The sequence below is a fragment of the Rhincodon typus genome, chromosome 40 (assembly GCF_021869965.1).
Source record: "Rhincodon typus isolate 14 chromosome 40, sRhiTyp1.1, whole genome shotgun sequence".
NCBI classification, from domain to species: Eukaryota; Metazoa; Chordata; class Chondrichthyes; order Orectolobiformes; family Rhincodontidae; genus Rhincodon; species Rhincodon typus.
In genome coordinates, this window is record NC_063371.1 from 16,693,551 (window position 1) to 16,708,820 (window position 15,270).

Consider the following 15,270-nt stretch of genomic DNA (forward strand, 5'->3'; position numbering starts at 1 on the left):
CTGGAATTGAAAGGAACAATCACCCTCCTCACAGAGTAGGTAGTCCAAAGGCTTGTATAGGCCAGACTGGGTAAGGACAGATTATTTCCTTTCCTAAAGGAACAGTTTGAACGCAGTTGAGTTTTGATGCCAATCGATGATCAGTTCAACAGTACATCATTCCTGAAATGTTTCTGAGGAAGGGTCTGTTTTTTCCTTCATAGATGCTGTCAGACCTGCTCAGCTTTAGACAGTAGCCTGAGAAAACCGCACTCACTATCAACAGCACCACCAATTTTTGTGAAATCTGCAAAGTTACAAATTACACTTTTGACATTAAATTCCAAGTCTTTTTTTGTAAATACCAAACTCTAAGGGTCCCAGCACAGATGTCTATGGGACACAAATGCGAGCTGATGCAAATTGGAAGATCCAATTCAAGAGCAAACTATGTGGTAAATGGAAAAGCCCTGGGGAAAATTGATGCACAGAGAGATCTGAGTGTTCAGGTCAATTGTACCCTGAAGGTGGCAACGCAGGTCGATAGAGTGGTCAAGAAGGCATACGGCATGCTTTCATTCATCGGACGGGATATTGAGTACACGAGTTGGCAGGTCATGTTACAGTTGTATAGGACTTTGGTTCGACCACATTTGGAATGCTGCGTACAGTTCTGGTCGCCACATTACCAAAAGGATGTGGATGTTTTGGAGAGGGTGCAGAGGAGGTTCACCAAGATGTTGCCTGGCATGGAGGGCGCTAGCTATGAAAAGAGGTTGAGTAGATTAGGATTATTTACATTAGAAAGACAAAAGTTGAGGAGGGACCTGATTGAGGCCTACAAAATCATGTGAGGTATAGACAGGGTGGATAGCTTTTTCACAGAGTGGGGGACTCAATTAATGGGGGTCACGATTTCAAGGTAAGAGGGGAAAAGTTTAAGGGAGGTATGCATGGAATGTTCTTTACTCAGAGGGTGGTGGGTGCCTGGAACGCGTTGCCAGCGGAGGTGTTAGAGGCGGGCACGATAGCGTCATTTAAGATGTATCTGGACAAATACATGAATGGGCAGGGAGCAGAGGGATATAGATCCTTGGGAAATAGGCGACAGGTTTAGATAGAGGATCTGGATCGGCGCAGGCTTGGAGGGTCGAAGGGCCTGTTCCTGTGCTGTAATTTTCTTTGTTCTTTGTTTTTTTGACACTGCTCGTTATACCTTTCCAATTACAAAAATAAAAGCCCTGTGCCCAATTACACTGGATCTCATGGGCTCTTGCCTTTTTGATCAAAATTCCACGTGGGACTGTGACAAAGGTCTTCATGAGATGCATGGAAACCATAGCAACTTCACTGCCCTTATTGGTATATTTAGTCACCTTTTCACAAACAAAAACGCATCAGTCATTTAGGATACCCCTCTAACAAATTAGTGCTGACTATCCCTGACGAATCCCTTCCTTTCCAAGTGTTGTTTAATGCTACCCATCAGAACGTTTTCCAATAATTTCCCTACCTCTGATCTCAGACTAACTGGCCTTTAATTCTCATTCTACGACTTTTGAAAGACTCCCACTTTTGAAATGTAGAATTACCTGCAAGTAGTCGCTTCCTATCTTGTCAGAGAGATCTTGTCTAATGATATTGAGATTCCTCCCCCACCTTAATTTAGACACTCAGCTTCTACATAATCCTTATTCTTTCTTTAACTTCCTTCATTTACAGAGTCACAAATACTGTTTCCAAAATGCTTGCTCATTGAAACTTTAACAATATGATCAAATTTATTCCTCTGGATTGGGTCTAGCACCACGGCATCTCTGGTCAGATTATCAAGTACTGGCACAAAGTGCTGTCCTGGATGCGCTTGAAATATTTCACTCCGTCTGATCTTTTCACACGAAGGTGGTCCGAGTCAATTTTAGGACAGTTGAAGGCCCGTACAACTACTATACTGTTTCTCTTATACCTTTCTGTGATTTGCTTACATGTCTTCTTCACTATCTCTAACTGAATGATTGGTTGGGGGGGGTGTCAGTAAACTAATCCCGAAAAGAAATCGTCTTTTTTTTCTAAGCTGGACCAAGATGTCCACTTATACTTACAACAATGAATGTTTCCTTTACCAATATTGGAATGACCCCACTTCTTTTACTTCCCCGTCCAGCCTGACAACTCTATACTGTCGAATGTTGAGCTACCAGTCCATGCCTGAGCGATTGCAACAACTCCCCTCGTTGTAGTGATAGCAAAAACTGTAGATGCTGGTGTCAGGGACAACACAATAAGGAGCTCTGGGAAAGCAGTGGGCCAGGCAGCATCAGAGGAGCAGGAAAGTTGACGTTTCTTGTCAGGATATTTCTTCAGAAATGGGGAGGGGAATGGAGCTGGGAAATAGAGAGAGGAGGGATGGAGCTGGGGAAGGTAGGTGGGATGGTGATAGGTGAGTACAGGTAGGGAATAGTGGGGGTTGGTCAGTGGGAAGGGTGATTTGGATACATGGGGCCGAAGATGGACAGATTTTGTCAAGTCAAGGAGGCGGGGATGAGAGGGAGGCTTGGGCATGGAATGAGGCTGGGGGTGGGGAGATTTTAGAACTTGTGAATTCCATGTTTAGGCTATCAGACTGTAGGCTCCCGAGGCGGAATATGTGATGTTGTTCCTCCAGTTTGCGGGTGGTGTCATTATGACACTGGAGGAGTCCCAGGATGGACATGTCCCACAGCGAGTGGGAGGCGCAGTTAAAATGGTTGGCGACTGGAAGTTGTTGTTGTTTGTCACATACACAGCGCAGATGCCGTATGAAACGGTCTCTGAGTTTACGCTTATTTTCACCGATGTGGAGAAAGCACATCGGGAGCAGCAGATACAGTAGACGAAGTTAACGAACGTGCAGGTGAACCCCTGTCTGATATTGAAGGTTTGTTTTGTCACTTGAATGGATGTGAGGATGGTGGTGTAGGGGCAGGTGTAGCACTCGCTGTGGTTACAGGGAAAGGAGCCAGAGTTGGTGGGGTTAGTGGGCAATGTGGAGCGGACAAGGGAGTCACAGAGAGACTGGTCCCTATGAAAGGCAGATAGGGCTGGGGAGGGAAATATCTCCTTTTTTTGTCGGGTCGGACCCACCTACAATCCAATTCAACGACCAAAGAGATATTTCCCTCCTCACCCCATCTGCCTTTCATAAGGATCACTCTCTCCACAACTCCCTCGTCCGCTCCACACTGCCCACTAACCCCACCAACTCTGGCACCTTTCCCTGCAACCGCAGAAAGTGCTACATCTGCCCCTACACCAACATCATCACATCCCTTCAAGCGACAGACCAAACATTCCATATCAGACAAGAATTTATCGGCACATCCGTCAACTTAGTCTACTGCATCTGTTTCTCCAGATGTGGCCTCCTCTACATTGCTGAGACCATATTGCAGAGTATCTGCACACTGTACGTGACAAATGAAAGCACCTTCCAGTCGCAAATCATTTTAACTCCCCCTCCTACTTCCTGGTGACATATCCATGTTGGGCTTCCTCCACTGTCACAATGACACCACCCGCAAACTGAAGGAGCAACATCTCATATTCCGCCCCGGGATCTTACAGCCCGATGGCTTAAACATAGAATTCATCAGTTTTAAAATCTCCCCACCCCCAGCCTCATCCCATGTCCAAGCCTCCGTCTCATCTCCGTCACATTGACTTGGCACAACCTGTCCATCTTCTCTCCCACCTATCCACCCCATCTATCCAACTGACCAATCCCCACCACTCCCTACCTGCATTCACCTATCATCATCCTATCTCCCTTACTCAGCCCACACCTCTCTCTCTACTTATTCCCCAGCTCCCTTCCCCCTCCCCATTTCTGAAGAAGGGTCCAGACCCGAAGCATCAAATTCTGACCATTCGTTGTCATTTTCGCTTTGCTCTGCGCTGTGTAGCTTTAGATTATCCTGAATGGTTTACTATGGCTTTCACTTTGCATTGTCACATTACCATTTGTTATGTGAAGTTGAAATATAAATACTGTACTGAGAAAACTGCAACTGTCTGTCTATCAACATCAGGAATTCTGTTCTGTTTGAAGAACATTCCGTTCTACTTTAGATTTCGACTGACAAAAATCATAGACAGTGTGCCAATGAGCTCTTATAACTCAGTTACAGACTATTATGAAACTGTTTGCGTAGAATATAAGAATTTTGAAAAGATTCTAACTCCAATATTCCCATTTTCTTTCATTCTGTTCCTCAACGCTCTGACAGTCAAACACATTTTAATGTGCAGTCAAGTTTACAAGTGACTGGGAGGTCAGAGAAAGTGACACAATTCCAAGGAGATGGGGAATCGAACGCAATCTGTGATTTTATTCTGCATCATATCTGGCAGCTTCATATTTCTATAGTTGTTGCATATTTTACATTATTTTGATGTTCGTTAACCTTTAGATAGTGTTGGTGAATATGAATTTGAAAAGTTGCTTAAATGTTGGTGAATTTGAATTTCTGCACGGACACATTTATTCATGTGGCATCTCTGTCTAAGTTCAGAAAGAAGCTCTCCAAACCATTGAAAACTGTTTTCAAATTTTAAAAAAATCAATGATATTACAAAATAAGCCAACTGAGAGCAGCAATGAGAATGCGGGGGATTGGCGTTTGGGTTCGCAAAGGATGGCCTGCAGAAGGTAAAAAAAAAAAGTTTAAATTAGCAAGTGGAGATAGAAAGTTTGGAAAAAAAAGGCAGTAATTCTGGGTTAGCAAACAGCAAAGGGTTGAGGGCATCAAGAAATTATGGGCGAACCTGTAATAAAAGAGCAGGAGGAATCTGCCAGAATGGTTGGCGGAACAAGGGCGGGAAATGCAGAAACTTGGATGGAAATTCAAAGATTAGTGATATTGCCAGCAGGCGATAATTGAGCCCTTTAAAGCTACTGCATCATCCATGAGGTCAAAAGTGATCATCTGCATCAACAACATATTCCTATAACACTTTTAAGTCAGTTGTTGTTATGAAATCAATCAATCCCAGTGTTGGTATGAGAGTTGAAATAAACAACTGGATTCAGATATGCCAAAGAAATGTCAGTAAAGCACAAGAATTGACTTACAATTAAAGAACAGTGAAGAGGGAAGGCGAACATCACACCCCACCTGCTGGACGGGAAAGGACGCAGGATCGATCCTCTCTCCTCGACCTCCATTGATTCGAGTCTCAGCTACTCACATCCGATCATGGAAAGAAACATATCTTTATAAAATCAAATACTGTGCTGGCTGCAAATCATCTTGTGTAAATTGATACTACTGTTTTTGAAGCAGTTTTTTTTTTAAAGTTGGAATTCCTCCTAGTCCTGCAGTTAGTCACTGCTGTCTCACCCTAATCAATTGAGGGAGGGCCTGTTTTTTTGAGTGTGTGTTGGGATGAGGTGTGGTCCTGTCTGGACAAAGGCAACGGGGTGCTGGGAACGATACATGGGACTTGGGACAGAAGGGGATATAACATAGGTCGATGTTCAAGATAAGGGCTGATACACACTTAACCTTAGATTGGGGCTCTTATACCACTTTATACTCGTCCCTGTAAATAGGTTCAGGTTGAACCATTTGCAGACAGTTCACGTTTCGGACTAAGTTGGGCACAAAGTGATAAGCCAGTTCGATGACATTACCCAAATATATTTCTGCATCCCATTCATCGCTAAAATCTTCATTAATTTCACCACATCCTCCAGACTCAAATATTCCAATGAACTTCTTCTACATTTCACAGGTTTCACACTTTTTAATTGGATATTTGCAAAATCGCTGCAATCTACTTCCAAAATCTCAACAGCTCCCAATCAACAGAATGACCCATGTGCTGGCTATTTACACGCAGACACCCTGCCTCTCATCATGTTGAATTAAATATGCATACTCTTGTTTATCATTGTTTCTATGGTCTCTTTCTACCCAACTGTGGCATGCATTAATCTACAAACACTTTAAGTTGTCTTTCACCAACAACTTTAGCTCGCCCTATCTATTGTCACATGCATGTGTCTGACAACATCCCCATTTCTAAAAAGTCAGTCAGACTGTCACCATTATATCCTCCTATAAGCACGGCACCTTTCCATTCCCTGTACTCTTTTACAACCCTATAACACTCCATATCTTTAAAAGCTTCTGCAGCCAGACCTTTCCAATCACTGGAACCACTTTCAGCCATTGCACTGTTGATTCATTCAGTGTCGAATCTGGAAAATTAACCATTGTAGTTGACAGGATTTTGGTAAATTCACAATGACACACCTTGATTATGCCCCTCTATTGACCTCTATTAAATATTCAGGCTCTTTCACTTCCTGAAACTTCAGTTGCCTCTCAATCTGATGTGTTTTATTAATAATGTATGTTTTAACACAGATCTGAATGTTACAGGTTGAAATCGCAAGCAAAATCATTGTTATTGGTATCCTTGATCCTGGGGTTTAATTTGGACTATGGAGGCTACATTGGACTGAAAGCAATAGTCGGAAACTGAAATAACTTCACAAAATCCGGTATCCCGGTATGCTAGCTGTTTTAGTTTTGCTAGGACAGATTCTTTTTGCGTCCACATTCAGATATTATCAGCGGTAATTGGAAGGGTGCCCAGGAAGTTTAAAACCAGAATGTTCTCTTCCAGGGGAGGCATCATCGCTGGAGTATCTGCAAGTGGCAGATGAGTCACGGTGTCCACTTTAGCCACATGGATTTCTGGACGGACTTCTAACTCATACTTGTATGCGCTGAAAATAAGGGCCCAAAGCTGACTTCTACCAGGAGCTGTGGGTGGCACTGTCTTATCTTCCTTCAGTAGCCCTAGAAGGGATTTGTGATCTGTTACTATAACAAATTCCTGCACGTAAATGTACTGGTGGAACATCCTCAGACTACAGATGACAGCAAAGCTTTCCTTCTCTGTACGCGCATATTTGCGTTCAGCATCAGCCAAAGTACGGGAAGGATATGCTTTTTGGCATTCCTCTCCATTGGGCCAACATGAGCCAACACTACCCCAATACCATACAGGGAGGCATCGCATGTCCGCACCACCCCTCGCCATGGACTGTAGTGGGACAACAACTTAAAGGATCGTAGCTGCCTTTTTCATTTCTCTAAAGACGACTTTTTTGTTACATGATCATTTCTAAGGCTGACCCTTTTCCAAACGCAGTTGTAAGTGTGCCAATAAGGAAGCCATGTTACGTATGAATTTTCTATAATAATTCATAAATCAAGCAACGATCTCAGTTCCGGTATAGATGGGGAAACCAGGACTCCTATGATCGCCCTGAATTTATCTTTCAACGTTTTTAAGTTGGTTGTTTCAATTCTGTACCCATGTAGGTCACTTGGGGAACATGGAATACACATTTTTCCCTTCAAAGCCATAGGGCCGTCTGGGAGAAATGTTTAAGCACTACGTTCTAATTCTCCAAATATACTCTATGGGCTTACCGGTTATTAGTGTATCATCCAGATAAATGGAAACCTGGGATAGCCCTTGTTAAAAGTTCTCCATGGTTCGCTTGTAAAGGGCATGGACTGATGATACCACAAATAGTAGTCTTGTATATTGGTATAAACCTTATGGGAGTCAATTGTGGCATACTTTTGGGACTACTCATCCAGTCGCAATTGCAGATAGGCGTGGCTCCTACCCAGCTAAAGGACAGCATGCCAACCACCCCCCACCCGCCCCCCACCCCGCCAGCCTACTTCGCTGCAAGTCCCCTATATGAGGGATTGGTTATTTATCCGGCTGTGAGGAGTAGTTTACCGTTAAAATCTTAAAAATGCTTAAAATCTCCACAAAGGTGAACCAAGCCGTCAGGTTTCACAATAATTCCACCTGGGGCTGTCCAAAATGCAAATTGTACTGGTTTGGTGATTCCTTCCCTTTCCATCCTCCTGATTTCATAGAAAGATCATAGATTGTAGAATCCTTACAGTGTGGAAACAAGCCTCTACTTTAAAACTATTTCAAACTCTACCTTTGCTCACAAAAGTGAATGGCATCGGGTAGGCCCTATTAAATTGTGGAATTATGTTGTGGTCAACATGTAAAGTGGATTTCTCTGCTTTGATAGTCCCAAGCCTATTCTGAAAAACTTCTGAGTATTTCATAGACCATAGAATCCCTACAGCGTGGACACAGGCCCTTCGGCCCAACAAGTTCACACCAAACCTCAGAGCATCACACCCAGATCCATCCCAGTATAACCCACTTAATTTACACATCCCTGAACACAACGGTCAATTTAGCATGGTCAATTTACCTAGCCTGCACATCTTTGGATTATGGGAGGAAACTGGAGCACCCGGAGGAAACCCACGCAGACACGGGAAGAATATGCAAACTCCACACAGACAGTTGCCCGAGGGTGGAATCAAACCCGGGTCCCTGATACAATAACCTGCTGGAAATGCTCAGCAGGTCTGGCAGCATCTGTGAAGGAGAAAACAGAGTTAACGTTTCGGATCCGGTGACCCTTCCTCAGAACTGGGGTCCCTGGTAGTGTGAGGCAGCAGTGCTAACCACTGAGCCACTAAATGAACTTCACTGAGGCAGCCATTTTCTAATCGAAAAGTGTTCAGCCAACGAAGGTGAGTCTTTCTCATTCAATTCTGCCCCAATTGGCTTGGGCCAGAGGATCTTACTGCTGTCAGTAGTAACTGCACTAATTGCTTCTCATAGGAGACCGGAACTGAAGTCATACCCTTAATTTGCAAGTTTTCACCAGTGTATGTTTCCAGTCTGGCTGTGGTTTTTTACACAAAGTTGAGTTGGAGACCCAATGGAATCTTGTTAAAGACAGTTTCAGCAATCACAGATACTGGATGCTCCAGTATCAATCTCCATGGGAACTGGGTGACCATATAACCAAGCATTAATCTGTTATGATTTTGATATTGTTAAGCAGTTTAATTTTCCAACTGCTTGGCCAAGGTCTGGCTTTGTTTTGGGGTTTTGCTGTGGTTTGGACTGCTGTTCCTCTGCTCAACGAGGCTCTGCGATTGTTTACATTTAAGTGGTTCTCCACAAGCTATGTCGGACCTTGAGGAGGTCTGCTTGCATTGGGATGCCCTGTAGTTCTCATGCTTCACTCGCCACATTTGCTAATAACAAAGTCAGTTGTAGTGCCTGTCTGAAGTCCAGGTGAGGTTCAGCCAGTAGGCTGAATTGTCACATCAAACCCATATACCAAACAGTCTCTCAGCATTTCATTCAGGACTAAACCAAAATCATGTGCCTCTGCCAGTCGTCTTAACCTTGTCAAAAGTCCAGATACAGATTCTCCCAGTTATCTAACAGCTGAATAAAATCAATAGCATTTCAGAATTACAGGACGTTTGGGAGTCAAAACATTAAATCTCCATTAGATCTTGGATGGATTCAGCGTCATGTGCCTCTGGGAAAGTTAAGTCCCTTATAACCAAAAATGCTGCGAGTCAGCATTCAATCAGAAGGATTGTTATTTTGCTTTTCATCTGTCTCAATGTCATCTTCCCAGAAAAGATATCGCATTCTTTCCACATCCTGGGCCCAGTCTTCAATATGTCAAGCTTCTCAAACAAAGGCAGAACGCCAGAAATGCTTACCTGAACTCCAGGATGACTGTTGTGAGCGAATGTTCTGCAGGCACATATTGGTTTCTCTTCTGGCCACTGAACTAACTGCACAGAGGCCTGTATCCCGTCAGCAAGTCACCCATTATTTACTTTGCACAGCACACTATCTGTGGCCAGCCAGAGTAAAGTCAGTCCCCTGAAGTGAGGAGATTCTAAGACCCCTTTTTATATTGGCCCATTATTGCTTCCCGACTGGCTCAAGTTAAGAACCCGAATCAAAGATGTGGTAGTCAACAAAATCCACCTCGTTCCAATCACTACAGAAACAAAGACAAATGGACTAGGAATAGGCCAACTGGACGTTTGCACTGCTCCGTTATTCAGTATGATTATGGCCTATCATGCAATTAAATATCATGGTCTCTGCTTTCTCCAAAGACTCTTTGATCTACTTAGCCTTAAAAATTCTAACTCTTTGAAATTATTCAATATATTAACGTCAACCACTTTCTCTGGCATTGAATTCCATATGATCGCCAGTCTCTGGTGAAGAAATTTCTCCTTATCCCTGCATGAAGTGTTTGCCAACTTTCTTTAAAATATGACATCTGCTTGTGGACTATCAGGTCATCGGAGACATCCTTCTTCTTTTTACCCTGACTATGCTTGTTACACTTTTGCAGTTTTCCATGACACCCGACTCATTGTCTCAAACTACAGTATCTAAGTTCCTAACTGATCCAGTCTCTCTTCTAACTTTCGTCCTCTCATCGCAGAAATCAGCCCGTGAAGCATTTGCTGCACTTTCTCCATGACTAGAACATCCCGCCTCAGATAAGAGAACCAAACCTCCACACAGTACTCAGGGTCAATGAATGTGGAGCTGGAAATGCACAGCAGGTCAGACAACATCCAAGGAGCAAGGAAGTCAACGTTTTGGGCCAAAACTCTTTGTCAGGTCTGGTGGAGGGAAGCCCAGACATAAATAGAGGAAGGAGGTAGGGGTGGGGCTGGGGAAGGGTAGGTGAAATGGTGGTAGGTGGATGCAGGTGTGGGATTATTGTGGTTGGTCAGTGGGAGGGGTGGAGCGGATAGGTGAGTAGGAAGATGGATAGGTTGGGGATGGAGAGACTTTGAAACTGGTGAATTCAATATTCAGGCCATTGTCCTGTAAATTCCCAAGTTGAAATGTCAGGTATTGTTCTTCCAGTTTACCTTTGGTCTCACTCTGACAGTGGAGGAGGCCAAGGATGGACATGTCACCATGGCAGCAAGAGGGGCAACCAGAAAATCAGGTTGGTTAATGCGTGCAGTACTCAAGTGTCCCACGAACTAGTCGTGAAGTCAGTATTTGCTCTCCCTGATATAGAGGAGACCACATTGGGAGCAATGGGTACAGTGGATGAAGTTAGGTGAAGTGCAGGTGCAGGAACTGCTGGATTTGGAAGGATTGTTTGGGGCCTTGCATGGAGGTCAGAGAGGAGTGTAGAGGCAAGTGTAGCACCTCCTGCACTGGAAGGCTAATGTGTCGGGTATGGTGAAGCGGTTAGTGCAGAGTGTGGAGCTGATGAGGGAGTCATGGAGTGAACAGTCCCTGAAGAAAGCAGACACAGGTTGGGAGGGAAATATCTTTTTGGTGGCGGTGTCTGATTGCAGGTGGCAGAAATGTCAGAGAATGATGCATTGTATTCAGAAGTTGGTAGGGTTGTATGTGAGGATTCAGGGGAATCTATCATTATTGTTGGGAACAACAGGGTTTGAGGGCAGAATCGCAGAAAACGGGGGAGATGCAGCTGAGGGCATCCTTAAGGAGAGGGGAAAACTACGGTTCCTAAAGTAGGAGGATATCCAGGAAGTCCTAAATGCCTCATCCTGGGAGCAGATGTGGTGGAGACGGAGCAATTGTGAGTATGGGATAGCGTTTGTGCTGGAGGGTGGGTAAGAGGAGGTGTGGTCGAGGTAATTGTGGGCCTCCACTGTCAGAATGCAGCTAAATGTAAACTGGAGGAACAACATATGTTATATCCCCTTGGGAGCCTACAGCCCAATAGCCTGGACATTAACTTCACCAGCTTCAAAATCACTCCACCCCCAACTGTCCACCTTCCTACTAACCTGTCCACTCCACCCTTCCCACTGAACAACCATAATAACCCTCTACGTGTGTACACCTATCTCCATCCCACCTACCCTCCCCTAGCCCCAAACCCCTCCCTCTATTTATGTCTGGGCTTACCTCCCCCTCCGCATTCATGATGAAGGGTTTCAGCACCAAACATTTAGTTCCCTGCTCCTCGGATGCTGACTGACCTGCTGCGCTTTTTTCAACTCCGTTTTTATTGACTCTAGCTTCCAGCATCTGCAATCCCTACTGTCTCCACAATACACAGGATGTTGACTCATGAAAACCCTGTACCGTTTTAGCTTGACATCCGTGCTCCTGTGCTCGAATACTCTCCCCCTAAAGCTCAATTTACCTTCTTCACTGCCTTCTGCACCTGCATGTTTACTTTCAGATCCGTTGATAGATTGTGTTATGTACTAGGGGAATTATACAAAGATTTATTACCATCTTGTCCTTTGTTACAGCCTTTGTGCTACGGGATACTTACCTTCAGATTCTAACTTGTGTCCTTTCAGAGAGTTAGTGACATTTTCCAGTTCTGTTTTTCCATGATACATTGCCAACAGGATTTTACACAGATTAAGTGCTAATTGGAAGTTCAAATAAACTACATAACGTTATATAGCACAGAACATGCAAAAAAAAAACATGAGCAGAACAATCATCACAAAACCAGGAGCTTCCTCAATGTTCAATCGAGCCGGAAAGCACACAGTAACGTCTTTGCAGTCTTTTTAGTGGATGATGAGTTGTTTTGATTCAAACATTCAGTAAATCAAGTAATACTTGATTCCAAGGACCACAAGTTCCTTGTTTTTTGATAGGAAGACAAAAGCACGTGTCTCCTTATGCACTGAACGAATGATGAAAATTGATATATTCTGATTTGCAATGAATGCACTTTTTAATGCGTCTTTCTTGCCCTGGTCCCAGAACGTGATTGAATATCAAACTTTGGCGAATTGCCCGATAAACATACTGAGATCATATCTAGAGTTTATTTGTGTAATTCTTCAAACACACTTAGGTCGAACACGTATTGTCATTCTTAATTTGGGCAATGTAGCATTACATTACCAGAGTTTGTATTGTTGCTGAGAATGATACTGGTAATTAATGTGACACCCCTCATAATCGTCAAGGCATTATTTCATTAGCTGTGAGACTAGTGAAACCAATACCTACCTGAATTATATTCCCCTTTGCACCCACACTGTTGTACTTTCTCATTTTACAAACGAGGAACACCAAGGATTTTCGTTCAGATTCCACGATTTCATGCATGGGGTGGTGCGTGTATGAAATGAGCTGCCAGAGAAAGACTCGGAAGCTGATACAATTACAAAACTTAAAAGACACCTGGATGAGTACATGAATAGGAAGGCACTGTGCAAATTGGCAGCGTAAGTGTTCTAAGAAAGTCCAACCAATCCCCTCCAGGACGTTAGGTGAGAATCAGATCAGAACCTTGCCTGATGGTATGGAACTATCAGTGACCCATGGCGCAGATAATCCACAGTGGAGCTTCAATGAGCAACGCTAAGGAATGTTACAACTGAGGTGAAATAAACTGAGGTGAATGTTGAACAATGAAGGAGAGTCATTCAGTCATAGAGTTTTCGACGTCTACTGCACAGCAGAACAAGGCCACACAGCCCACAAAGTCTGCGACAGAAACCACCTAACTGTTCAAATCGAATATTCCAGCACCTGGCCCATGGCTTTGTTGGGCGTAGTTTCGCAATCGCCCATCTAAATGAGGCTTAAAATTTATAAGGATATCTGACATTACGACACATTTACCTCAGTTACCTTCAACATTCACCTCAGTTTATTTCAACTCAGTTGTAACATTCCTTAGCGATGCTCATTGAAGCTCCACTGTGGATTATCTGCGCCATGGGTCACTGATAGTTCCATACCATCAGGCAAGGTTCTGATCTGATTCTCACCTGACGTCCTGGAGAGGACTGGTTGGACTTTCTTAGAACACTTACGCTGCCAATTTGCACAGTCAATAAATCACATTTCACCCCTTCAGCTAATTTCAGTGCAACGCTGACCACCTCCGCCACATTGTTGATGCATTTCCTTTCATGACGTCACGTCACAATCTCATTATCAGCAACACTCAAGTTCTTTGCAAATCAGAGAAATACATGATGTCTCTTTAACTGGCTATGCTTTAAGTTGTCAATCTCCTTGCTGTTGATATCAATATAGCGTTATAGATTGTGACGTGACGTCATGAAATGAAATGCATGACACATTTAGACACAGAATTCCAGATTCACAACAACCCTATGTTTGTTTCTGACTTCTCTTTTCTTTTTCTTCTCAAATCATCACTAAACCGCCTGTCCCACATGTTAAATCTATGTCCTGATGGCCCTGACTTCCACCATGATGTTAGCATAGTGGGGGTGCCGCAAAGTTTCACATGCAGTCTGTACAACTTAATTCTACTGTACCTCACACAACTACTGTGGAAGCTGTCGCCATCAATCAAACATTTTTCTCCCTTCAGTAATCGCTTAGTACGGTTGACTGTAACTAATCTTCCGTCACCACAATATGAACATCTTTCCATGTCACAATCAATTGCTCGTGATGTCTTATGTTCTCCTCTTGGAATGTGTGCTGCATCACTATGTTTCTTCACATCGGAATATCAGAGAAATTTAAAAAAAGACAAATGTATCAGTTGTATCATTTCAAGGAATAATGTATCACACTCCAACTCAAAGCGAAATGTATCATAGAATGACTAACAGCTGCCTTAACATCAAACGTAGCGGACACATTACTGAGTATTCCGAACTGCCAGTTAAAGCTTTTGAGAATCCAGCTGAATCACGCTGAGAATCTACAAATTCGTTAGCTTGCAACAGCAACGAAACTGGCTTGTGTTTGTGCACTGAAATAGCAGATTATGCATTAAATTCTACACACGTTTCACATCAAAGACACAACATTGTCAATAATTCACAAACATTTCAAGCAGAGTCTTCTAAGTTGATTGTACAAATCATCGAGAACAACAATGTGATTTTATTCACAGTCGTTTCAGCTGGCTTTCTGTGCACAGGTCTGAATAGAGTTACAGCCAAAGAGCTTACAGCACAGATAATGTCAATTCACTCATTGAGTACTTGCTTAACAGTAAGCAGCTAATTATTCTGATTCCGATTCGTGCCATTTAGCCTATTACCGTGCATGCATGAATGTCACAAGTCCTCAAATAAACATTTCTTATGGGTACCGCCTCTGCCCCCTCACAGACATATCACGATTCCCACCATTCTCTGGGTGGGAAAGATTTCCATTAAACCTCCTTCCCTTATCTTAAATCTACATCCCCTTGTCATTGATAACTTCACCAAAGGAAAACAGTATAACTGTCCAGTCTATCTATACACTTCATAATTTGATACAGCACAATCATGACATACACCCGGCTGCCACCTCTTAATCTCTTCTTTCCAGAGGAAATCAAATCCAGTTTCTTCAATATCATGTTATAAACAAATTTTTAACAGTGTAAACCTGAAACGTCGACTTTTC